General features: G+C 42.1%; 1 long non-coding RNA gene across 1 annotated transcript; it reads left to right on the plus strand.

Annotated features, from left to right (window-relative positions):
• The first annotated feature begins 1,045 nt into the window (after positions 1-1,045).
• Positions 1,046-27,664, plus strand: LOC140700115 (uncharacterized). Its single transcript, XR_012078414.1, has 2 exons — positions 1,046-1,190; positions 27,521-27,664. It is a non-coding gene; the product is annotated as an uncharacterized lncRNA (long non-coding RNA).

Consider the following 27,664-nt stretch of genomic DNA (forward strand, 5'->3'; position numbering starts at 1 on the left):
TTGTGAAAAATGCTTATGTGTCAGTTTATAGGAAAGTTTCTGGCAATGTGTCATAGATCTCTGTCCTTGTCCTTAGAATGTTTTTATTTATTAGTTTTAATTTTAAAAAGCTTTTTTTCTTACTTACACAAGCTATAGAAGAATATATTCTCAAAGTAATATATTCCATCAGATAAAGCAAAAATTACTCTTGACCATTGCCCTGGAGGTGATGGCTGTTATTGGTTTGGTGTTTCCTTTATCTGTTTGTCTGTCTGTCTATCTGTCTATCCACTATTGATCATAACCTAAAATTTCTTTACCTAAGGACATGTTCCACTGGTGGTATGGAAGATAATTTTAGGTGGTATATCAACCCAACATAAAATAACTTGGAATCAGAAGGCGAGAAAGTTTTTCCCTTTTTCAACTCTCCCTTCTGTTTTGGTTTTTTTTTTTTTGGGTTTGAACATTTAAGTTCTACTCTCAGTAGTTTTCAGTTATTCAATACAGTTATCAACTGTAGCCACAATTTTCTATGTTAGATTTGCAGACCTTATTCATCTTATAGCTGAAAGTTTGTATCCTTTTGCCAACCTCTCCCTACTTACTCCATCCCCCAGCCCCTGGCAACCTTTTTTAAGATTCCACATACTAGTGAGACCATGCAGTATTTGTCTTTCTCTGTCTGGCTTAATGCCCTCAAGCTCCACCCATATGGCAAAAATGGCAGGATTTCCTTCTGTCTCATGGCTGAGTAATATTCCATTATATATGGTGTGTCTTTTATAGCACTTTTAAAATGCATTTACATAATATATGAACATATAGAAATGTATAGCTTTTGCTTTTACAAATATGGTATCGCACTTTATATACATTCTGAAAATTGCTTTATACTCTTAACTAAACCTCATATTAAAAGAAAAACTCCCTCCCTCCCTCTCTCCCTGCCTTCTTTCACTACTGAACTATTGCCCTCTATTGCTTCCATTAGAGGAGGCAACAGGGGAGTAATGTCCAGTGTTTCCTCCATCACAAGTAGTGCTCTGAGGATGGCCCTCATCCCCGCTGTCTCGTGGACCCAGGCTACTGCTCCTCTGCTGTAGGTACTGAGCCATGGAATTGCTGGACCAGAAGATGAGCGCAGCTCACATGTCAGCACATTTGGCAAAACGGCCTCACCAAAAGCCTGTAATTTCTCTAGAGTGGTGAGTTTTACCTCATCTTCTCTGATACTTGATATGATAAAACTTTTCAAATTTTACTAATCAAATGGGCCTCAAATGATTTTCCATTGTTATTTCATTTTCATTTTACTGATTACTAGTAATTCAGTGCCTTTTTGTGTGTTTATTGCTTATGTGTTTTTCTGCTTCTATGAATTGTTTATTCATTTATCATTTTCCTGTTAGGCTATTTGTGTTGTTTATCTATAGAATATTCTTGATATTGCTCCTTTGTTAGAAACATTGCAGTTTCTATAATCTGTCTCTTTTTAACCCACAATTATGGTGTTTTTGTGGTATAGAAATTTAGAATTTGTTGTCAAATTTATGAATATTTTCATATTTTATATTATTATTGAGGTGTAATTGACACATGACATTATATGAGTTTCAGGTGTGCAACCTAATGATTCAATATTTGGATATATGGTCAAATGATCACAATAGTTCTGGCTAACATCTGTTGTCATACTTAGTTTCAACATTTTTTTTTCTTGTGACGAAGACTTTTAAGATCTACTCTCAGCAGTTTTCAAATACACGATATCATATTATTAACTATAGTCACCATGCTGTACATGTCACCCCTGTGACTTATTTATTTTATAACTGGAAGCTTGTACCTTTTTACCCTCTTCACTCATTTCACCCACCCCGTAACCCCCCCACCTCTGCTCTGGCAACCAGCGATCTGTTATCTGGATCTGTGAGCTTGTTTTTATGTATTATTTTTCTTGAGTTTATTTTGTTTTTAAAATTCTACATATAAGTGAAGTCATAGGATATTTGGCTTTCTCTGTCTGACTTATTTCACTTAGCATTCCAGATTTAATTTACCTAAAAATCTTGTTTAAAAGAGACTTTTTGAACTCAAGGTTGTAAGCACACTCTAGATTTTTCTTTTTCATTTTTTTAAACTTTAAATCTTCAATCCACGTGGAATATATTTTTATGAATGGCAGGAAATCCAATCTTTTTTTTTCCAAATTGATAGTCATTTGTTCTCAGAATTATATATTGCATACTTCAGCTTTTTGCTAATAATTTTATATACCACATTTAAAAAAATCATGTACTAACTCCCTGTTACACATGTAGGTATCTTTAGGGTTTTTCTGTTTTTAAACCATTGATCTATTTGTCTATTTCTGCTCCAATGCCCCATTTTAAAAAATTTACCAGAAGTTTTATAATATATATTTGACAATTAGTGTGGCAGATCCTCTTTTGGTGGTCTTTTTCAAAATTGTCTATTCTCGGGCATTTTGTTATAAATTTTAGAATCATAGTGTCCTTTGTGAACATCTTTTGCGTATTTTCATTTAGATTTCTTTGAATTTGTAAGTTATTTTGGGGAGCTGTATGAGGACTGCTTTTATACAATAAATTCACTAAATTTTATAGGTTTCTTTATATAGTTATTATATATTTCTTGTTTATTTACAGTGATGATAGTTTTCATTGCTGTTGTAAATGCGGTGTTTCTCTTTTTCTCCGCCTACTGATTATTACTGATCTGTAGTAGTACTATGGATTTTTGTATCTTGTATCCAGCTACCTTGTTGCAACTTCGTCAGTTAGTTCTCCTGGTTTTTTTCATGTTACACAGTTATACTACCACAGAGCTTTTTTCTTTTACTTTTCTTATTGAATTGGCCGAATCTTCTAGTATAGTCTTTAAATAGAGCGGTGATATTAGACGTTGACCTGATCCGAGTGGGAAGGCTTCGATTTTCACCATTAAGTATAATCTTTGCTTTGGTGTTTGATGTTTCTTTCTGTTCTAAATTGCTGAGTCTGTCTGTCTGTCTTTCTTTCTTTTAAGAAGTAGGTATTAATTTTTATCTCCTACTTTCCTGTCATCTATTGACATGTTTATATGTGTTTCCTTCTTTGAATTGTTAATGTAATTCAGTGTATAATAGATTTAAAAAATGTGATCTAACATTGAGTTTGTGGAATCAGTCATATTTTTTCATTATTTAAATATTCTAATATGTATACATTCTGCATGTATGTTCATATGTGAGATTGGCCTATGTTTTCTTTCCTTGTATATTCTTTTACTGGTTTTGATATCAGTGTTATGCTAGCTTCATAATATTCGTTAAAATTTTTCATCTTTATCTGTGGTTCGGACTAGTATAACATAGAAATTATAACCCTCAAGGTTTGACGGAACCCACCTATAATATCATATAGATCTGACACAATTTCAGGGCAGACATTTGATTTTCTTTTGTGGTTGGTGTTCTATTTAGGTTTATACTTTCCATTTTATTTCTTCTTTTACTCAGGCATTTTTTAAGAGTTTTCATATTTATGTGGATCGATTTTTTAACCAGAGGAGGAGGAGAAGGGGACTACCTATTTTTTGTTTAGTGAATTTTAAATGGTGTTATGATATGATCTGCATGATTGTTGCTTTTTGGAGTTTTTGAGGCTTTCTTTGTAGCCTGATAGGTAGTTTTTGTAAATGTGCCATATGTGTTTGCCCACAAATTGTTGATTACAGAAATCTCTTTTTGCACTTTTAGTTCAATTCTGATGGTTATGGTACTTAAATCTGGCATATTATTAATTATGTTTTATTTACTTTATTTGTAGATTTCTCTGTGGGGGTATACAAAAGGTTTCTGTTGAATTATGTTTTCCTTGTTCCCCTTCCCCCTAATATCTTGGAAGTTACATGTATTACCTCTGTTTTTCTGGAGGTTATCCTTACATTGAAAATAAGCGATTTAATTTTTTTAGAGGTAAACCCCAGATGGTCCAGAACTATCTTTAGAGCCAGGTACCCTGACTCTGTCCACTCTGGATAATTGCAACAGGAATAATTTAATTCTGCAAACATTTAGCAAGCACCTGCTGTGTGCTAGACCCTGAGCCAACCCTTGTGGATGTGGAAGATGAGTGAGCTAGTTCTTGCTCTCATGGGGTTTAGAGTCTAGGGGGGAGGCTGACAAGTAAACACATTATAACATCACACGGGAGGTGATAACAGAGGTACGTGCAGAGTAACAGGGGTGTGGCAGGGTGGACATTGCAGCGGTGCCCCCAGTGGACCACACCTCCCGTCCTGTGTGGTCTCCTTCCCTTGACTCTGGGCTCGATAACTAACCTGTGATTCGTTTCTTACCAGCAGAATACAGCAGAAATAGCACTGTGACTTCCGTTTCACATTTTTGATCTCTCAGAAAATTTGGGCTGAGTTCTGAGAGAATTCCTTGATTTATTCACTGCTCCTCAGCTGTATCCATTTTGCTGTTTACTTTTATGTTTTTCCAAGAGCTCTGCTTGGTTCTTCCCTCAGTGCTTCTTTTAATGTTTCTGTTTGTTCCATTAACTTTGTTTCCTTACGTGTTACTTCTGTTTGTGGGATGTAGTACCTCTTTTTCCTGATGCTCGCTTCCTATGCGTATTAGAATATTATTCCTTCTGTACTCATCTGTGTATTTGCGATTTCCTTTTTTATATGTCACATTGCCTTTGACGGAGAGGTAAGACGGGATGCTGCTGGGATGCTAGTGCCCAGTGGTGAGCAGCCACATTACTTCTGGGTCTCTCCAGCTACCCCAGGCACTGTGTGGTCTCTTCCATCCAAGCATCCATCCCTCTGTCTCTCTCTGCTTGGCACAGGTGGCATGTGATGAACCACCTGGCTGCCTTATCTCTTCACCTCACCAGGCATGTGCTCAGTCACCCCCTCCAACTCCCAACTTTCTCACTTTTTTATGGCCACCTCCGAGCATGAGCCAGCCTCTCCTGGGGCTGCTCCCACCTTGATAGAAGCCCCTTCTCATGCATGAATTGTGCTGGAGGTTCCTTCTTTGATCTGACTGCATCTGCCTTCTGCCTTTGTTCCTGAGATGTTCATCTTTAAGAAAAATGACTTGGGAAAAAAAATATAACCCGGAATTGAGAGCTGGCATGACAGAGAGGAAATTTTGATTGTTAATTTCAGCCCAGAATTCAGACCTGTTAAGATCATTTTGAAACTTGAGTGTAATAGAAATAAAAGTAGGCCTTGGAATTTAGCTTTAAAAGAGCAATTACACCAGCATAGAATGAAGAAAACCCCGTTTGGTAGTAATTCATGAAAAAAAAAATCTAGAGCCCTTAGTTTATTATATGAAGTGAAAGGAATGATAAAGGCCTGTGAGTGTGATTACTAAAAAAGGCGATGCAGGACGTCATCAAGATGGTGAAGTCGGGACCCCAGCCTCTGCTTCCCGCAAAAGGCTGACAATTAGATAGCTGTCTACCAACAAAAATAGCTCTGGGAGCGATCAGGAGTCCATTTAAGAAACTCCAGCATCACAGTGAACAGAAAACCCGGGAAAAACTGCACAAAAAGGGAGGGAGGCTTCATTTTGCCAGCATCATCCCGTCCCCCAGGCTGGCACTGCTCAGCGCCCAGAGGGAACTCCCCACCCAGGAAGAGGTTCCCTTGCCAGGAGGGGGAGAGCCAATGAGCCATGAGCTTCCCCAGCCTTTCGGGGAAGTGGACCCACTTTAGTTTCAGCCTATTCAGAACCGGGCAAAACAGAGAGAGATGGCTGGGAACAAGGAAGAAAGGCAGAGGCCACCAGTATCAGTCACACCATGGGAACCACTGAGGTTCCCAGGGCCCTGCTCTGCAGAGGACACCAGAAGCTTTGACACTGAGGGAACCAGTGGCTGGCACAGTCCCCATGGGCCCCTGATGATTTCTCCCTCCAGCTGCTTGATGTCTTCCACTGCCCCTTCCTTGCCTCCCCACTGCCACTGGAGCCTGGATCTGCTGATGGCCCTGGGGCAGCCCAAGTGCAAGACGCCAGCCTAGACCCCGGGGCTGACCTTACTGCTGTGTGTACACGTGGGGCTTACCTCTTCAGCTGTGTACCTGCACGCTGCTGGCCTGACTCCCGTCACCAGCCCCTATGCCGTGTGTGTGCCCACGGCGTGTTCCTGCAGCCATGGATGTGCACACGGAAAGCCAAGACTCCCACAGTTGCTGTGGGCCTGGATTTGGCCCTGTTTCCAGTCACTGATCTGAGCCACTGGGCTCACCTGCAGCCGGCAGCCAGCCAGGGCCCCTGTAATTGACAGTGTGCCTGCAGTTAGCCCTGGACCTTGCTGCTGGTCCTGCCCTCACCCCTTCATGTGTGTCTCTGCCACTACACATGCACCTGTAGCTGGCTCCTAGAGCCAAGTGTGTGCACAGCCCTGGCTCTGCCTACCCTGGTCCTGGCCTCTGGACCTGGAAGTGCCACCGAGGACCCCAGCAGCCCATGCAGCCACTGCAGACCGCCCATAGCAGTTTCCGAGGACCATGCGGTTGTCGATGCTGTGGACCCCAGCACCGAGCCTGAGACAGCAGGCCCCGGACCTGGAGCTGCCACACGCCACTACACTTGGCACCCTGACCGCTAGACCCAGGGCCACAGCACATGCCAACACCCCCCTCCCCCAACTGCAGGTGAAGGTCTTCTCTTACCAAAGTCAGCTCACAAAGTCTAGAAGAGGTGATGCTTCTTCAGATGCACAAACACCTACACAAGGGTCCAGGGATCACGACAAATCAGGGAAACATGACTCACCAAAGGGGCACAGTAACTGTGTTCCGTAACTTCCAGTAACTGACCCCAAAGAAAGGTAGACATGTGATTTGCGTGACAAGGAATTCAAAATAATTGTCTAAAGATTCCCAGAAGGCTAAAAGAAAACATAGGTAAGCAATTTAACAAAGTCAGGAAAACAATACAAGAACAAAATGAGAAGTTCAACAAGAGACAGAAAGCACAAAAAAGAACCAAACAGAAATTCTGGAGCTAACGAATACAAACCGTGGAGACTGTGGAGACAGCCTATCTATCCCTCGATGGATGAATGGATAAAGAAAATGTGAGATATACATATACGTGTAAAAATATATAAAATGGAATAGTATTCAGCTATATAAAAAGAGGGAAATCCTGTCTTGAGTGCATTATGCTAAGTGAAATAAGTCAGACAGAGAATGACAAGTGCTGTGTGATCTTACTTATATGTGAAATTTAAAAACACTGATTTCGTAGAAACAAAGAGTAGAGTGGTGGTTGCTAAGGGCTGAGGGTAGGGGAAATGGGAAGGTGTTGGTGAAACGGGTAAGCTTTTAGTTATGAGATGAGTGAGTTCCAGGGATCTGATGTACGGCATGGTGACTGTAGCTAACAATATTGTATCACATACTTGAAAGGTGCTGCGAGAGTAGAGCTTTAATCTTCTCACCATAACAACAGCAACAACATGGTAATTATGTGAGGTGAAGGATGTGTTAACTAACCTTATTGTGGTAAACATCTTGATATATATATATATGTGTGTGTGTGTGTGTGTGTGTATCAGATCATCACATGGTACACCTTAAACTTACCCAGTGTTATATGTTAGGTATATCTCAATAAAGCTGGGGAAAAAAGAAATAAATAAAAATGGTAATGCAACTTTAGGTTCCATTTTTAAAGGTGAAACATCTTTTTTATCTTTAATAACATTGCTTTGTATGTCTTTTACTGAGAAATATTTGCTCATACCCTGGGCCCTTATTTTGTTGGAGTGTGACATTAATCTTTTTCATGTTGATTTGTGAGAGTTTTATATGTATTGCCACTTTGCTGTTGCTTTGTGTATGTTTTCCTAGTTGTGATCTGAAATTTTGAGTATGGTTACTTTTGCCTCCTTAGATGCTTAAAATTTTAACTGGTAGTCAAATCTGTGAATATTTTGTGTCGTGTTTAAAAATGTCCTTCCCCTCCAAGATCATAAAATATTCTGCTATATTTTCTTCTAGTGTTTTTATTTTATTTTTCTATTGAAATCTTTTATTCACTTGAACTTTATTTTCACTTACGTGTCATATAAGGCTCTGTCTGTGTTCTCTGACTGGGTAACCAGTTGCTCCAATGTCATTAGGATTTTTGTGCCTGGGGAATATTTTGAGGTTCTTTTGTACTTCCTGTTTGTATGTTCCTGTGTCAGATATAGTAAGGGGACTGTGCTAGCCTTGAGAAATGACAGGGGATTTTTATGGAAGAAACAAAGGAAAGTGTGCTCTGGAACAGAGTGGTATGGTCTAAATGTCGCATACCTCAACTCTGCTTAAAATCCGTGGTATCCCCGTGTTCTCGACATAAGCCAGACTTTTCCAGGCCCTTACCCCTGGGCCCCTTTTCTCGGAAGCCTCATCTCTCTGCCCCCTGCCTTGCTCCTTCCTCCCACCAGCGTAGGAAGCATTGTGAGGGGTTTTTGTGGTGTTTGCTTTCTGCTGTACCTCCGGCACCTAGAACCGACACCTGGCACATTGTAGGTGCTGGTGAATATTTGTTGCAGGACGAACTTGCAATTCCTGGGGAAAAAACAAAACACTGCGCCCTCCAGACTTCCGCATGAGCTCTTCTCACTCCTAGGCACCTTCTCCTCACACTCTGTGCTTAGATAAACCTACCTGTCCTTTGGGACTTAGATCTCAGCTGTTCTGGGGAAATCCTCTCAAGCCTGGGCTGGGTACCCATGGAACATGTTTGGTGTGGTGCTAATCATGCTGGTTTTATATGTGTTCACTTGTGTAACGGAAAGCTGAGAGGATCTTCCTGTCTAGAACTAGCAACCGGGTCCATTGTGGGTTTGCAAGTAATTCTTTCACAGCATAAGGAGGGCTCCCAACAGTTGGGCCTCATAAGTCACTCCAGGGCTTGTTGAGGGACAGCTAACTGGAAGTGCTACCACCAAGCACGGGTCTCCAGGTGCTCGGGGACCTGGAAGGGCAGAGGGGCTTCACTTTTAGACTCAGGGTTCTAAGCCCCGGGGGCAGTGCTGTGGCTCTCCCGTCTTTTCCCGTGGGTGCTCTCTTCCCTTCACAAGCCACGTAAAGATGCAGTTCCCAGAGGTCTCAACTCAGCGATTGGAGGCACCTGCAAGAATAGGAGGCTGGCATCCGTTCCCCGGAGGCGGGACTGCTGAGGCAGCGGGTCAGGACTTGGTGGCGGGCCTGGGCCTACCTGAGCAGGGAAAGGAGACCTGGAGAGAGACAATAGTGTGGCTTGAAGCCGCTTGCTGTTGGCCAGGGCGAGAGGACTGTCAACCGGGTGTGGGACTCTGGCAGGAAGCTGCTGTGGGACACTGTCGGGGGCAAGGGCTGAGACGGGATCCGAAAGAGAGTGAGCTAGGGCTGGGTGGCCCATCAGGAGCCCTGCAGGGCAGAGGCCCTCCCATGCTAAAGGATGTGCCCCTTGAGATGTGGAGCATCAGTTATAAGAGATACTTTTCTCTTTCTTCATCCTCCCCATCCCAGCACACGGGTGGGAAGAAAGAAGGTGCCCCAAAAGCTGTACCACCTCTCCTCTGCCCCTCACAATCAGTCCTGCCTGGGGGGAAGAGAGGCACCATTTATATTGGAGTTTTAAAGTCAGATTTTTTTCTTTTCTTCTCTTTCTCCCTTCCTCTTTCTTTCCTTCCTTCTTTCCCTTCCTTCCTTCCTTCCTTCCTTTCCTGAATTATATTCGGTTTACAATGTTGTGTCAATTTCTGATGTACAGTATAATGTTTTCATCATCCATATACATACACGTGTATTCCTTTTCAGATTCGTTTTCATTATAGGTCACTACAAGGTACTGAATATAGTTCCCTGTGCTCTACAGTACAAACTTGTTGTTTATCCATTTTATATATATGGGTCAGTATCTACAACTCTTGATCTCCCGGTTTCCCACCCTCTTCCCCCAGTAACCATAAGTTTGTTTTCTATGTCTGTGAGTCTGTTTCTATTTTGTAAGTAAGTTCATTTGTGTCTTTTTTTTTTTTTTTGGATTCCACATATAAGTGATATCATATGGTATTTTTCTTTCTCTTTCTGGCTTACTTCACTTAGAATGACGATCTCTAGGTTCATCCGTGTTGCTGCAAGTGGCATTGTTTTGTTCTTTTTTATGGCTGATAGTATTTCATCGTATAAATATACCACAACTTCTTTATGTAGTCATCTGTTGATGGAACATTTAAAATGGAATTTTAATCTGAGAATGACCAGAAAGCTATGAGATCTGCCCGAGATGTTGTGATGGGAAAGAGCATTGCGACATAACACAGTGGGGGAGAGCGTTTGGAAAACAAGAAAGCCATTTCATCTTTGTATTCTTCTTGGCCCACACTTATCAGTGAACTGATTCTTATTTTTCTCACACTTGTGTCTCTCTTGCTGTGGTTTGTAGGCTTCTGGAGGGCAAGACCTTATGGCCCCAGCACCTACTAACCTACTACCTAGTAAGTAGTCAACAAATATTTGTGGGATGAGTGAATAAATAAATGAATATAGCAGCATGGCAAAGGGAAGTGAGTAACCTGTGTAATTAATTGTTTTTCATAATGATATACTAAAACTTATTATTGAGGGATGAATTGGTCTGGGTTCAATCAAGAGAGAGAAACCATATAGCGATTTGAACAGGGAAACTTTAGTATAAAGAATTATTACTATAACAGAGGATTGTGCAACAAGAGATTAGCTGATAAGAAGTAGAGAGACCTCTAAACAACGCAGGACTAGCAGATACAAGGAGCAGCCCCCACCCCAGGGCTGAGGCCCTGTGACTAAGGACGGGCCACCCACCCGGGCCTGAGCTCCAGACCTGGTCGGGGAGGCTGTGGCTCACAAAACGGTTGAGAGACTGGGGCCTCCCTGGTGGAACCTGCTGGAAATCTGCCCTCTAGGTGCCTGGCAGAGCTGCTCAGGGGAGGTTCACGGAAAGCACGCAGCTACAAAACTGCTGAGGGGCTGCCGGGGGAGCCGGCTGCTGGGTGCTGCAGGTCGGCCTTCAGCGTGGGAGTCGGGTGCTGGGAGTCAGCTGTACCGCAGGAGCGAGAGGCTGGAAAAGCTGCCCCTGCGGCCGGAATCAGACCCTGGAACTGCACCAGAACCAGGGAGGAACGCACCTTCCTCCTGCTACCTCTCCAGTGCCCTCTGCACACAAAACTTAACGTCCAGCCAGCAAGATGTTAAAGGGCCCAGATTCATTTTCACAGAGCAGGAAGGAAAGAGTGAATTTCCAGCTGAGAGGCAATGCACTGATAACCAGTGCAAGGGGGAGTTTATATGTGTACATTTTGCTGGCTCGCTCTCTGAAGCAGAAGCTTGTGAACATTTCTTTTTTGTCTTGTAGTTGAGATCACAGACAGTACTTTTTGGCAATGTCTGCACTTCCTAATTTCCTGAATTCTAAAGGCAACTTTCTCTTACCTTTATTCCCCTAGCCCCAGTGTTTTTTTTTAAGCTTCTAATCTCCAGTATTAAATCTCTTCCTGTTCAAAATATCTAGAGTGATTTCCACTTTCCTGAATTAAATCATTACTGACAAATGTGTAACTTTACTTTTGTTAATTACTAGGATTGTACATTGTGAGGCGGGAGGAAGTTCTGTAGTTACATGCAAAATTTTACATCCTTCCCTTTAGGTCAGGTCCTCAGCCATCTCTTTTCTTGCCTTGAAAACCACTTCCCCTCCTCTTCATGTAGAGTGAAAACCACGACAGTTGATTGAGCTCTTTTGAAACACTCTGTAATTTCCAAAGCACGTTCACGTGTTATCTGATTTGATCCTCAAAATAGCCCTATTGACAGAGGCAGGAAGGCAATAATTCATGTGCCCATCCATCCTGTCGACTGAAAATAAATGCACAACGTGAGAGTTGTGAGTTATGTTTTGTTTAGGGCAAAATGAAGACTGTAGTCTGGGAGACAGCCTCTCAGAAGGCTCTGAGGAACTCTGAAGATAGAAGCAGAGAGGTCAGTGTATATATGATTTTGGTAAAAAAGGGAAGGATAGCGTGCAGTCAGGTACGCATTTGGCAGAAAGTTGCTGCTGGTCACGAGGGGCAGATGTCTCCATTCATGATTTTAGTGCTTTTCTAGACATAAGAAGATGAAAGAATTTGGGCTTGTAAAATCTTCTCCTTCTAAAAATATTTGACTATCTGAAGACCTGTTCTGCCAGTTTTTCCCAGAGTCCAGAGCGCCTCACTCCTGATCTCCACCCTGAACTCCTTTCAGGGAGTGTTGGAGGCCAGCGGCGGCAGCGGCTCGTGACTCCATCCTTGTAGAGGCAGATGGCGAGTGGCAGTTTCTAGCTGGCAGTCTATCTGCTCAAGAAATACTTACTGAGCCAGCTCAGTGTGCTCCGCGTTAAGATAACGGACGTGAAAGATACCATCTTTGCCTTCCAGAATGTGCCTTGCAGAGGAAACTAGACGAGTGTGTTCTTCGACCCCCTTAAGCGCATTTTCAGTGGTGTTCACAGAGCCTGACTTTGGCAAAGTTGAGTTTGGAGGAAACTGAGCTTCATTTGTAAAGCTTTTGGATTGGTTAAAAAAAAAAAGGCATGGAATCGCATGTGACTCACTGTCACCCTGTACCCGGGCGTTGTGATCCCCATAATATAGCTGGGTAGACTGAGGCTCCAGAGGGATGAAATTTACTCAGTGACATACAACTAAGGTGAAATGGCAAGGCCTGGGTTAGAACCTGGCCTGTTTCTGCAGGTTTTGAAGACATGTTCTGTGATGGCACAGTAAGTCTTAGATGTGCAAAGGTTTTTTTTTTTTTTTGATATGAGAACTTTGAAACAGGCAAATAAGTTACAAGTGACTTTGGTTTTCTGTGTTACTTTATGGTGTCTCATTGTTCCTCTTTTTCCTGTTTTTGGCATGGTTACCTGCACTTGGCTTCTCATCTGCCTACACGAAGGTTGAAGAAAGCTTATCCCCTTCCTCAGGTTTGACTCAGTTGAGCTGAGATCCTTTGTCAGACTGCAGGCCTAATGGCCTACCAAATACGTTTCTGCATAGGATTCTCTCTACTGCAGAATTTAAGACACTCTGAGCTTGTCTTGAAATACATGCATATAGAAATGTAGAAATGCATGGAGATACTTTTATGACTGTGAAAAGAAATCGGGCCTAAATTAGCCTTTGCTGGCTTATGTGGACAGGAAAACACTTGAGAACAGAATAAGCTGTTGTTAATCTAGCGAAACACACAGAAAGTGTTATGTTTTCTGAACAAGGCTTTCTCCTTGGTGTCAAGTAGATACTGAGTGCATTTCTTTTCAAAAAAAATTGCTAAGAAAAGACAAGAACCCTCCCTTTGCCCACTGAATGCAAAGTCCGCAGACTGGAATTTTGCCTAAGCAGCCTTGGTGTCTAAGCTTTCATACAGTCCGTGGTGTTGGCTTCTTCCGAGGCCTCATCTTAATCTTCATGGGTTTCTGGAAACTGAAGCTTTGCCCAGGCTGAGGCAAGCGACTCTCCCCTTTCAAACGGTAATTTATTTCTTATTTTGAGCGACTGTTTCCAAACATAGACCACTTTCTGCGCTGCTTGTCCTCATACAAGGGATTATAATTCCCTCAGAGAGGATTTTACATGAAAATGTCCATATGTTGTAGTTTTAGAAAAAAAAATATTTTGAGCAGTGAGCTGAGACTGGGTTATCGCCAAGTCCTTGTGCAGTCTGAGAATTCCACTTAAAATACAGCCAGTACAGGCAGTAATCAGGGGGGCTACACGTGTGGGCTCTGTTGTCAGTCTTTTTTTTGTTAATTTTTTAAAAATTAATCTTACCAAGTTACCTTTCCTCCCTGGGACATAGTTGCAGTGTCTGAAAAAAGAGTAATCGAATGACTGCATTCTGTTGATTCTTACTCTGTGGTTGGCTTTATTCCTTTGATAACTATGTAAGTTTAAAAAGCTAAAGCTCTAAACCGTTCTTAGAAACAATGATCAGGACATATACATAAATTTGAAAATGTGTGCAGCATATTATATATATGTATTTACATGCAATATATTGTATATTTGCCATCAAATTGTAACAATTCTACCTAGTAAAACTGAAAAATGAAAAAAAAAGATTAAAAAGTAAAAGTTCCAGCCTTACACGCACACACACAAAGAAAGTAAGTGGTGTCTCCTGTTGGTCTTGTTGATCTAGGTTTCACCGTGGGGTAAAAATTATTTTACAAATTAAATGGCTTTTTAGCACCTTCCCCCGCCCTCCCTGTGAAAAGTATCCTTGGCTAGTACCTGTTTGCCTTCCCAGACAGGCTCCTTGTTCCTCTCCGCCCTGCTCTGCCCTGCGCGGCTGACAGTCAGGAACTTGGAGTTGGTTGGGTTCAGTCGATGGGAAGCGCCAGGGAGATTTGCAGGGTGGAGGGAAGTGAGGTCAGGATGGTTTTTTCCTGCCCTTCTCTCTGGATTCTGATAACTGCTTTCTTCCCTTGCCCCTCTAGGTGTAGTAAAGTTAAGTGTCTCCAGCTAATCTGGGCTACTTACCCTTTCTTAGTTTCCCTTTATTGGTGGGGAGATTAGGATTGATGTCCATCTTTGTAAATAGTGCCTTTGTTAAACTCTGCTCGGTTTCTCCCTGGAAGGGACCAGCTTCCCTCTGGGAGCGTGGCTGATGGAAGGAGTCCAGGGCATGCTTTCTCCAGTCCAGGTGTGAGTCCCGCTGAAACAGGGGCCCTCCTGCCTTCCTTCTCTGTTCCTCCCTGAAGGTCGGGAATGAACTGCATCCAGTCCATCCCTGGTGCCTGCTCGTCCAGAGCCTGATGTGACCCCAGCCCGTGCCGGTGGTGTGGTCACCTCCATGTGGGACTTTAGTGGTGGGAGAGAACAGAAATTCTGCCCAAGGACCAGGGACCAGACTCACAGTGGCATTCTACCCTCCTGGGTCTCTGGCCCTTGGGTGTCCAGGGCACATCAGTGACACGGGCCTGACCCGCTCCAGCTGCCCAGCTTGTGGTGTTCTTCCTCTGTCTCACACACTCTGCCGTCTCCCCCTGCGCAGGCCTGCAGGGCCAGGATGACTGTGACGCGTGCCCTTTCTGGTTCTCAGCCCTGCTTTGTGCAGAACCAGCCCAGCCTCTCCTGGAAATTCTTTACATGTTCCACAGAGCCCCTGGATAGAACTGTGATGCAGTACAATTGGTTTCTTCTATTTTATGCATTTAAAACATAATTCTAAGAAGATGTCTGTAGACTCCATGAAACTGCTGAAAGGGGCCATGGCACAGATGACCATAGCCTGCTCCCTCGTGGGCAGCATCCGCATCGGATGAGAAACCTCTCCTTCTGGAGAGACAACGTGGGCCTGGGCATACTGCGCAGGGTGGTTCAATGAGATGATAAATAGAAAGTGCTCGGTTTCCACTTGCTCACCGTCACTGGCCTGTGTTGTAACCTAGTATCTTACAAATTAGACACACCTCAGCTTCTCCATCCTATTCAAAGCAATAGTCTCCTCCAAGTGTCAGAAAATAGGAAAAAAGATCCTTTTCCTTCCCCAATTTTTCCCAGCTTCCCCCTCCATACACTGATTTACCCCAGCCAGGGATTCTTTGGTTTCCAGGAGTGGGTCAGTATTTACATTGTCTCTCCTCTCCTTTCTCAATCCCGACATATGATCCCCAACCTCCATCCCTGCCCCGCCTTCCAAGACCCAAGCTCACATCTGCCAGAAGCCAAGTGAGACACCTGACCATGAGACTGGGCTTGCAAGTTAATCTTGCTGTCATGCATTGGTGCCTGCTCTGTGCTTGTTATGAAACACCTGATCCGGGTTTGATTATTGCACTGTTTTATCCATCTGAATTAAGCTGCCATGGAATGTACTGTATTTCTGACTTCTTATTTCAAGCCAGAATGAGATTCTAAAAAGTTGATGAAATATACTCAGAAGAAAACTGATCAGTAGCTTAGAAGAGAGGATAATGAGTTAATAAAAGAAGGAGACAAAGGAGAGGAGAGGAAATTGATTTCAATTTGAGTTAGACAAGGAATAGAAAAAACACATTTTGAACCTTGAGTAAGTTTGCTTAGAATTTTTGTAGTAATTATAGTCTTGAGTTTTGTTTCCTAGAAGTTAAAGGATGGATTGAATGATGTATTATGAATCAAGAAAAGGTAAACGGAGTATTGTTTGGATAGTTGATACTTTAAGAAGCTGATTTTTGTTGTTTTAAACTTGGTCTGAAGCACATTTCTTACGAGTGAATAAGAGACCTGTGGGGATTGGTGGAACATATCTGAGAAGTGTTTTGTCCTTAGAGCAAAGCCTTTTATTGAGATTATTTTCAACATTTAAATGTTGTGCCTCTAGAAGGAACAAACACTGTGAGGACCAGGTTCTAGGTACACAGCTGGAAGAGAATGAATAATTGTTGAATTGGATTGGATGCGTTCCTTCCATTTTCAGATGATCTCCAACATCCCATCTAATGTCAACTTGTAAGAGTCTATGGATTGCCCCTTTCGGACAAGTGGTGTTGCTTTTGGCAGCGGGAGTGTTGTGTGTGCAACCTTGTTTATGAGTACAGATCTGTCTGCAAGTTTCTGGGTGGGAGGAGGTCGGGTCGCCAAGGACAGGATGCGGTTGTCTTTCAGGAGAGTGTTTCATCCTGGGCTGTCTTCTCTAAGGCTTCTGACACTGTTCCTCTGAGCCTGACCCGAGGAGGCTGCTGGGAGAGGCTGTGGGAGGGATCTTGAAGGCTTTTCTGCCTCTGAACAGGGAATGTGTTTCACAAAGGGAGTAGATTCTGTTTTCTTTTTTAATTGAAGTATAGTCGACTTACAGTATTATATTAATTTCAGGTATACAGCATAGTGATTTGATATTTTTACGTATTATGCACCATGCAAAGTTACTACAACATTATTGAGTATCTTCTCTGTGCTGTACACGACATCCTTGTGACTTATAACCAGCAGGTTGTACCTCTTAATCCCCTCAACTGTTTTGCCCATCCGCTCACTCTCTCCCTCTGGCAACCACCAGTTCACTGTATCTAAGAGTCTGTTTCTGTTCTGTTATATTTGTTTGTTTTGTGTTTTAGATTCCAAGTATCAATGAAAACATATGGTATTTGTCTTATCTCTGACTTATTTCATTAGCATAATACCCTCTGGGTTCCTCCATGTTGTCACAAATGGCAAGATTACATTCATTTTTATAGCTGAGTAATATTCCACTATATATATGTATATATGTAAATATCTACATGTCTTCTTCATCCATTCATGTATCAGTGGACACTTAGGTTACTTCCATATCTTGACTTTTGTAATCAATGCCACAGTTGAACATTAAGGTGCATGTTTCTTTTCAAATTAGTGTTTTCATTTTCTTTGAATAAATATCTCCAAATGTAATTGCTGGATTGTGTGGTAGTTCTGTTTTTAATTCTTTGAGGAATCTCCATACTGTTTTCCATAGTGGCTGCACCAATTTACATTCCCACCAGCAGTTCACGAGAGTTTCTCTTTCTCCACATCCTCACCAGTACTTGTTACTTGTTGTCTTTTTGATAATAGCCATTCTGACAGGTGTGAGGTGGTATCTCATTGTGGTTTTAGTTTGTATTTCCCTGATGATTAGTGATGTTGAGCATCTTTTCATGTACCTGTTGGCCATTTGTATGTCATCTTTGGAAAAATGTCTATTCAGACACTCTGACCATTTTTTGGTCAGGTTTTTTTTCTTTTTGAGTTGTCTGAGTTCTTGTATATTTTGGATATTAACTCTTTATTGAATATATTGTTTGTAAATATTTGCTCCCATTTACTAGATTGCCTTTTCATTTTGTTGATAGCTTCCTTTGCTGTATAAAAACTTTTAAACTTGATGTAGTCCCATTTGTTTGTTTTTGTTTCCCTTGCCTGAGCAGATCCCCAAAAATGTTACTAAAACTGAATCAAAGAGCATACTACCTGTGTTTTCTCCTAAAAGATTTATGGTTTTAGGTCTTACATTTAAGTCTTTAATGCCTTTTGAGTTTATTTTTGTGTGTGTGGTGTGAGAAAGTAGTCCAGTTTGATTCTTTTGCAAGTAGCTGTCCAGTTTTCCTAATACTATTTATTGAAGGGGCTGTCTTTCCCCCATTGTATATTTTTGTCTCCTTTGTTAAAGATTAATTGACCATGGATGCATGGGTGTATTTCTGGGGTCTCTATCCTGTTCCATTGATCTACATGTCTATGTTTGTGCCAGTACCATAGTGTTTTGATTATTATAGCTTTATAGTATAGTCTGAAGTCAGGGTGCATGATACCTCCAGCTCCGATCTTTTTTCTCAAGACTGCCTGTCGCTATTCAGAGTGTATTTTTTTCATTTCAGTTATTGTCATCTTCAGCTCTGATTGGCTCTTTTAAATTTATATTTATTATTATTATTTTTTGATTGGTTCTTCTTTGTATTTTCTTACACTATGCTGAAGTTCTCACTGTGTTGCTCCATTCTTCTGCTGAATTTGGGGAGCATTTTTATTACTGTTGCTCTGAACTCTTTATCAACTGAATTACTTATTTCCGTATCATTAAGATTTCCTCTTAGGGTTTTATTTTGTTCTTTTGTTTGGAACAGATTACTTGATTTCTCATTTTGTTTGACTTTCTGTGTTTGTTTCTGTAAATGAGATGAAACAGTTACCTGTCCTGGTCTTGAGGTCATGGCCGTGTGCAGAGCATCCCTACACAGACTGCCTGTGCCTGGCGGCTTCAGCGTGAGGCTGGCACTGGGACTGGGTGTGGGCTGGGGCATTTCCCAAGGCAGGCAGCAGGCTGCCAGCTTGTTGGGAGGACTGGAGCTTGATCTGGGCATGGGCTGGGGGGCTGCTGAGGCAGTCTTGGCAGGATAATGAGAGCCCCAGATGATTTTCAATCTGCTGCCTTTGTGCTAGGACTTGGGGTGAGTGACTTTGTGTGTGACCCCTTTGAGAATGGCGTCTCAGTTTCCTCCAGCCCCCAGGCTCTCCTTACATCCGTAAGCCGCGCTGGTTTTCAAAGCCAGTTATGGAGGTCCGTCTTCCTGATGCTAGACCCTGTGCCCCGGGTGCCCAGTTCGGAGCCAGAACCCCTCGCTCCTTAAGGAGGACCTCTGAGGTTGTGATATCCCCTCCTGTTTGTCAGTTGCTGTGCCAGGGGTGTGGGGCCTGACTAGATTGTGTCTCTGCCCCTCCTGCAGGTCTCAGTGTGGTTTATGCTTAGTATCCTTAGTTGTAGCGGAGCCGTTCTGCTAGCCTGCAGGTCCTCCGCAGAGAGGCTTGTCCTGTGCAAGGCTGTGCTGGTGTGTCCACGGGAGGAGGTGAGCTCAGGATCTTCCTTCTCCGATACCTTCATCTCCTCTGGGAGTAGCTTCTTGAATTGAAACTCTGTTATGAAATAATGATTTGAAATTAAAGAATTAAAACCCCCAGTGTTGGTGTGGATTGGAGAAATAGGCTCTTCCATGCCCTGCACGTGGAAACGTACTTCCTGACAGCCTTTTCTGGAGCCAAGCTCCACATCAGTATGTACCTCCCTTTTGGCCCAGCAACTCTACCTTTAGGCGCTGATCCTAAGCAGGTATTTAAACAAGTACAGAAAGATACAAAGATAGATGTATGTGAGTACACCCCCCTCACATACATGTATGTTTATAGTAATTAAATAATAGAAGCAACCTTAGTTTCTAATAAGTGAACATTAAGATTCTTCAATAAATTAGGATTTGCTCATATAATAGGATACTGGACAACTGTTTAAATATTATTGTCCATTTATACTTACTGACATGTAAAGAAGTGAATGATAAAGTTGTACCAGTTACAGATATTTAGCCTTGAACTCAGGAAGGTGAAAACATGCAACACTTTTGAAAAATAACTCAACTTTATCTCAGCTTTGAGCCTTCATCTCACCAGCTTTAAACAATTTCGCCACTGATTGTTTTCCTCAAACACTGAAGTGTTTTCTCAGCCATTTCAGATTTGAAGGTGGTAAATTCTGAGGACAAGGGAAAAGCAGAAGGAAAAGCACAGGCGTGATCAGTATGAAATTCTGAGTGGCAGACCTGGTTGGTAGACGGAGGATTGGGTGAGGCACGATTTAGGGTGAGACACACAGAGTATTAATGTTTTATTTTTAACCTGGGTTTTGGGTGCACAGGGACTAATTTTAGTAATAATTTTTGCGGAAGCCAGGCTGCAGGGAGTTGAGGACATGAATATGGAGACCGTGATCCTAAACCACTTTTTCAAGAGAAACAAATCAATGGCCGAGGGGCTCATGGTCAAGGGAAGGTTGTCTTGCCGTGGAGGGGCACTGTCTCAGGGCTGAAGGAGCCTGCAGCGGGAGTTGCCGGGAGGACCTTCAGGAGGCAACTGGGAAAGCGGTAGAGACATTTGTGGTGAGTGGAAGTGCCGTCCTTACTGCTGTGCGAGATTTAGAGGGAATCAATGCAAATCCCGAGCACAAAACTCCTAATTTTTATGTAGTAAGGCTTACCAAAATTATCTTCTTGAATGAGCAGATTTCATGTCTTATTTAAGAAATCTTTTCCAGGTCTGAGGCCGTAAATTGACTTTTCTGCGTAGTCTTCTGTATGTTTTCTAGTTTTGCTTTTTATCATTTAAGTCTTTCATTGAGCTAGAATTGACTTTCCTGTATAGTGTGTGGCAGTGACCCAATTTCACTTTATTCATTGGATTTATTTCCAGCAGCATTTGTTAAATAGCCCATCCTTTCCTCACTAACTTGCATGGTCATGTCTAGTCTCTCCTCTGTTCCGTTGGTCTGTTGGTTCAGCTTGTTCCATCAAGGGTAAAGGCCATACACATTTTATACTACCCTGACTTAGGTAATGTATGTTTGCTATTATAAGCCCTATTCATGTGGACAGCTTATCTGTAGATGTGGATGGAAGTTGAATTTTATTGGATGCTTTTGGATGCTTTTTATGTAACTATTGAGACAAACGTGATTTTTCTTTTTTCATAGTATAGTGTAGCAAATTACATTAATTTGATTTTGGAATTTTAAACCAACTTATTGCATCCTGGGATATATCCAATTTGTCATTGTAAACTGTCTTTCTTGTACATTGTTGGATTTGGATTATTAATATTTCACGTGGGATTTTAGCATCTATTTTGACAAATTTTCCCTCTCTTACTGCCCTTCTCAGATTTCTGTATCAAGGTTATGCCAGTCTCTAAAAATGAGTTGTGGAAAATTCCTTCTTTTTCTTTTTCCTGAAAAATTTTGTGTAAGATTTCCATGGTCTATTCTTTGAAATGTGAAAGAATTTGTCAAAAAAGTTTGGGGACCTGATATTTTCTTCCCAAGAATGTCTTTTCTTTCTTTCTCTTTTTCTTTTTTTTTTTTAACTAGGTTTAGAGGGTTTTTAGTTCTTGTTGGATTAGTGTTGGTAAGTTTTATCTTAGTAATGTACTCATCTCAAATTTCAAGTTTACTGGCATAAAATTATTTATAATATCCTCTCATCTGTTTAATTTCTGCAGCATCTGTAGTTAAGTGTTCTGTTTCATTCTTGAAATTATTTATCTTTGTCTTCTTTTTTCTTGGCTAGGCTTGACAGATGTTTGTCTATTTTAGTATCTTTTCAAAGAACTGATTTTTAGTTTGTTGTTTCCTTCCCTCTCTATCTAGATCCAGATATATAGAGATATATATGGAACAAAAGTGGAAAAGTTATATAACATATATTTATATTATATATACAAATGTATAATACACATATGTTCCATTCTACCTCATTCCATTTTTCCCTTCTGTTTAGAAGTTTTAGGTTTTATGTATAATATTTTGGTGGTTACCATTTATATTTTAGCATGCCTATTTAACATAGTCTATAGTTTGTAAATATTTTTGCCCTCTACGTTGGTCATAGAATATAATAATACTGGTCATCTTCTCTCATTTTATATGTTACTCTTTTTCAGCGTTCTAGTTTTGTCCTGCCTTCTCTCTCGTTATCCATTATTATTATTGTTTTAAACAGTTCATGTTTGTTTAGATTTCTTCACATATTTGCTCATATCTTTGACCACTCTCTTGAGTCTCAGATCTTGGATCTGTTTCCTTAGGTCTGAAGTACATCTTCTAGAATTTTCTTTATCAAAGGTCTGTTGGTGGTGAACTCATTCAGTTTTTGACCTTAATTCTTTCAAGAAGCTGACTTTAATTCTTCCTTTTTTTGAAAGAAGCTTTTTGGGTATAAAAACCTAAGATGACATTTATTCTCTTTATGCACATTAAATATGTTGTTTCATTGTCATTTTTGCTCCTGTGAATTCAACTATAATTGCCATTCCTGTGTAGATGATTATTTTTCTTCCTTTTTATGATACTCTGTTTTTCCTTGGTGTTCTGAAACTTCACTGATTGGTCTCAGTGAGAATTTCTAAAAACAAAACCCCTCATTGTGAGGATTGCTGACTTTCACCAATTCTGCAAAATTCCCAGTCATGGCTTCTTTGAAAAGCACCTCCTCCTATGTCTCTATTATTCCTCGTGAGACTCCGGTTGGACATAGGTTGGACCCTTTTATGTTCTCTATGTCTTCAAACCTCTATTTTATATTTTGATCTCTTTTTCTCTCTGGGATGCATCCTGGTTCATATTTTCAAAGTTGTCATTTTCCTTAAACCCAGAAAACACAGTTACTTTTCATTCTGTATTGTATAGTTCCAGTAGATGAAGTCTTTGTGGCATTAACTACCTGGTCTGTTGTTTTTCCTGGCTCTCACTCATGGTACATTGTTTCTCTGTGTTTTGTACTTTTATACTGGGAGCTGTTCGTTTTCCTTGAAACTTTATCTATGATAATTTTTTGAGGCCTGGGATGATGGTGTTACTCCAGTGAGAGTTTGTGTTTGCTTCTACATTTGCCTTAGCATATTGCTAATCCTGGGCTGACTTTCAATGTAATTCTGTACTTGAGGGGGGTATGTGTTTGTGTGTATCACATACTCAGTGTGAATTTGGACCACAAAGCTATGTGAGAGCTGGTCTGTGGTAGTGAGTTTTTTAAAAATCTAAAAAATTTTAGGCAGATAAGGATGAAACAGGCAAGTTTGCTTTATTCTCTGTTTATTTGCACTGAAGGGTGTAGTTAGGCCCTTTACTTGGGTGGCCCTGGAGGTTTCCTCTCTTGTCTGCATCCCTATAGCTTTGAGCATCAAGGCTTTCTTTCCATTTAGGCTGTTGCTTCCATTCAAATCTTTATTATCTTTCTCAAGTACTATTATAATCGCTGCTTTGTTTCTTCGTCCAAGCCTTTCCCCCTCTTATTTTTATACTGCTCTTGTTACTGAGTCCAAACTCATTCTGCTCACTGCATGACAGGCCAGTGAATTGAGAGATGAGTTGTTGGGGCAAGGAATAGCAACTTTATCTGGAAAGCTGGTAGACCAAGAATCTACCAGAATCTACCAGGCAGAGTAATGTCCTGGAGAACCATCTTCCCCAAGTCAGAATTCAGGATCCTTTTATACTAGAAAAGGGAGGAGGTGTGGTTGGCTGTTGCAAACTTCTTGCTGCAGGAATTCTTTGTTCTTGGAATCCTTCATTCTTGCAGCTGTCCACGTGGGTCAGGTCATGGTGCCCCTGTAAACCTCCAACCAAACAAACATTATTTTCTATTCTGCAACTTGTTATCTTTATATGAGTGCAAAAGTGTTAATATCTAAGGGTCAGAACCTTGAGAATAGGCTGTCCTGTATATTTCAGGCTGTAGGAAACATCATTTTACAAAAGGTGCAGAACTAGCAACACTAAGCACCAGAAACAGAGCACGGGGTTAAAGTCCAAGAAATAGATCTAACATGGAGTCATATTTGTTCTTTTCTATTAACACTGTCAGAGTGATCTTTCTAAAAAATATAATGGCTAATACAATCATCAGACACAGAGAAGAAACATTCGACTTGCAAGGCACTTCACGACTGTCTGTAGGCTGCAGCTGGAGTCTCCCCTCATCCACGGCAAAATCTCTAGCCCCTTGCCTACCCTGTGTGTTCTATACTCAAGCCACGTAAGATTATTTATCATTTTCTGAATAACCTTGAGCATCTTCTTGCTTTGCACATGCAGTGATTCCATCTAGGACACCTCCGAACCTCATGACTGGGACTAGGGCGAGGCCAGTGAGGTCTAGGCTGCAGAATTTAAGGAGACAGAGGCTCATGCGGGTGCTGTACTGCTTCTGCCTAATGAACCACCCGATGCAGATGTCAGAGTCAAGCCCATGTGTCACCTGTTCGCCTTCCTACAAAAGCAACGTAGACTGTGCTAAATGCCACATCGCGTGAGGACAGGAAGCACATCTGTGTGGCAGCATCACCAGTCTCTAGAACAGTACCCGGCGCGTAGTAGGTGCTCAATTAGTATTTGGTGAATGAATGAGTAAGTAGGATCTGAGTTTCTCGGTGGCAGAGAGTAAGTCACATTCCTCTGTTTCCTGCCACCTTATAATTCATTCATGCTGGATCCCTGAGAGGTGTTTGTTACTTGAACAGGTGGAGGGAGGGTCTGTTTACTCCCTCCAGGCCTGGGAAGTTTCTGAGTGGGCTCTACTCCTGTGACTCACACATTGTCTGCTTGTTTACAGCGCCTTCCTCTGGATGTTTTTAAATTTAAAAAAATTTTTAAATTTTGGGGGTCTTTTTTTGGGTGGGAGGAGTAATTAGGTTTATTTATTTACTGATGGAGGTACTGGGATTGAACCTAGGACCTTGCGTCTTGTGCTGTTTCATGGCAGGGTGTGGGTGCAGCCAGGCTGAGATTGTAGAAGCTGGCTGGGCATCAGATCACTCGGAAGATTTTAAGATCTACATGAATTCTTGAACCCCTTTCCCAAGGTCTCTTTCTCCATTTTTCTGAGGCAAAATCCAGGAATCTCCACTTTTACCAAATCACTGTGTGATTCTGGTAACCAGTCAAGTGTGGGCAGTGCGACACCACAGCACCAACAGTCTAACTTTAATTTTCTAAACATTTGCGTGAGTTCTAACAGAATAGTGATTGCCACAGAGATTTCAGAATCCCTAATGTCTTACAAATACTTACACATCTGCAAATGCTTCTTAAACATGCCACAAGACATCCCAGAGTATGGAGTAGGAGGAGAAGACACGGCCACGGATAATACTTGTGTGGCTCAAATCTGATCTCTGTTTCCATCTTTGGGAGGATTCTCATGCCATCCCAGGTGATACCATCCTCAGTGGATGGACTGGAGAGTATTAGCCAGTGAAGAGAGGAGGAAAAAGTTGGAAGTTAAGATATTTCCAGTTCCTACAGAAAATAACTTCCTCCTCAGAAAATGAATTCCACAAATAACTGAGATCGCTGATGGAATATTTCAAATATCTGAAGGAGAAACACAGATATCCAGTGTGACTCTCGACCCCACTGGGGTGTTTTGATTTGAGAGGTATCTTGCTGGCATTTGGAAATAGTAGCTGTCACAGACGCGCCACATTCAAAGACGTTAAAAATAATCCACCCCCTGAGAAATAAACACCTAACCTCAGCCATTAGGAATTCTCAGTGAGAGACAGAAATAGCTCCTGTAGTTCCTGTTGCTCTTTCATTTCTGTCTCTACCATTTCATTATTCATCATTGCTGAGCAGTTTACTTGGTCTGTTTATTTAAAATGTGATTCCAGACGACAGGCAGCCGCCCCACTGTTCCCTTGTCTCCGCCCTGAGAAACAGAAATTATATAACTTGTTTTCAGTTGTGCAGCCTGGGGAGGATTCACATGTTGGGCTTGGTGAGCTTCCAGGAAATAATTTTAAGTGTTTATCTAAAGTTTTATTCAGACTTTCTTGATCTCAAAGTTAGACGGGAAACCTCGCAGAGAATTGAGAGAAACGAGGCTCTGGAGAGGGGGGAGCTCCAAGTGGAGCCAGCAGGGCTGAACTTGACACCCCATGGTACTCACAACCTTGGGAAGCCGGAGGCTCGATTCCAGGGCTTATGTGGCTTTGAAGCTGCATGAGTATCAGTGGTTGCTACCATTTACTGTTGCTGGTTGTTCCAGCTGCTGTAGCTGTGTCATAAACTGCCCTAACATGTCATGGCATAAGCTTGTGATTTTGTGGTCAGGAATCTGGAAAGGGCTCAGCGGGGTGGCTCTCGTGCAGGTCACAGTCTGATGTTTGTCCTCCGAAGGCTTTACTGGGCTAGGTGTCTGCCTCGCCAGAGGGCTGGCTCCCTCACGTGGCTGACAGGCTGTTGTCTGTGCCCTGGGAGCTCTCTGGGGTTGTTCCCTGGAGCATCTCTGTGTGTCCTCTGCATCGTGATGAGCTTGGGTTCGTCAGACTTCCTACGTGGGAGCTGACTTCTCCCAGAGCAAGTGTCCCAAGAAAGCCAGGCAGAAGATGATATCCTTTCCTGGCCCAGCCCTGGAGAGCACTTCCATTGCCCTCTGTGGGCCAAAGCACTCACAGGTCTACCCAGACTCAGTGGGAGAAGACACGTACCTCACCTCTTACTGGAAGGAGTGGGAAGGAGTTTGTGGCCATTGGGGAAAAAAACCCCATTCACGTAAAAACCAGACATTAAATAAAACATACAGCTTACTTAATTCTCACAAAACCCCTCTGAGGTAGGTACTACTATTATTCAGGTTTTTTGGAGAGGAAATCTAGGTTCAGGGAGGTTAAGTAATTTGCCCTCAGTCACTCAGCTAGTAAATGGTGGAGGTGGTCTGTGAACCTACAACCGTCTATAGTCACATGTTTACTGCCTCTCTTAAGTTGTATAGTGTTTTAAAGGCTCAAACTTTGTCTCAAATCTCAATTGTTGCAGCTGTTCTAGGCAACTGGAACATTCCACCCAGTGTAGCATCTTAGTACGTGAAGTGCCAATTTGGGTATCCTGTTAGTGCATTTGAAATGAGGAGCATTCATTTGAGGAGGTGGTCCTTTGCCCTTAGGTAGAGAAGTGTTCAGCCTCTTATCTGGAGAGAGAATCTGGGCTGTATGACTCAAGTAGTCCAAGAAAAGATTAGAATCTTTTGTGATACTGGGGGAGGGGAGGGGAGGTTACGGTGACTCCTCTGAGGCTAATAAAGGTGAAGCAGGTGTGATCATTGTGGGAGGAGGGCCCTACAGCAAAGATGTGAACTGGTTGTTGTCCTGTCCAGTGTGAACCATGTCAGGTGTCCACATGGACAGATGGACAGATATGCCAAGTGGACAGATCAAACCACAGAGAGTGTTTGGGGGTCTGCCTGGCTGAGAGCAGATGCTGTCCTGAAGGACTCAGAGATAGGCAGGCCCTAGTTGAGAGGGGAGGAGGGCAGAGCTTGACCCTCAGAGAAGGGCAGTGAGAAGACATCAGGGGAGGGCCCCACAGAGCGTCTGTTATGGGAAGCATGGAGGCTGGAGGGTAAAGACCTTAGGGGAGTAATTCTCCTTTTCTTCCTCAATCTTTCCCTCTCCTTTCCACAAAGGTTTATGGAGTATTTGTGGATTGCATCCTGGGCCCTGGAAACAGAGTGATGACCTTGAAAGACATCTTTGCCCTCAAGGAGCTTGGAGCCTTGGTGGGGGAGCAGAACCATTAAATTAATAATTACTCAACTAATACCCAGTAA

The sequence above is a fragment of the Vicugna pacos genome, chromosome 1 (genome assembly GCF_048564905.1).
Source record: "Vicugna pacos chromosome 1, VicPac4, whole genome shotgun sequence".
Lineage (NCBI taxonomy): Eukaryota > Metazoa > Chordata > Mammalia > Artiodactyla > Camelidae > Vicugna > Vicugna pacos.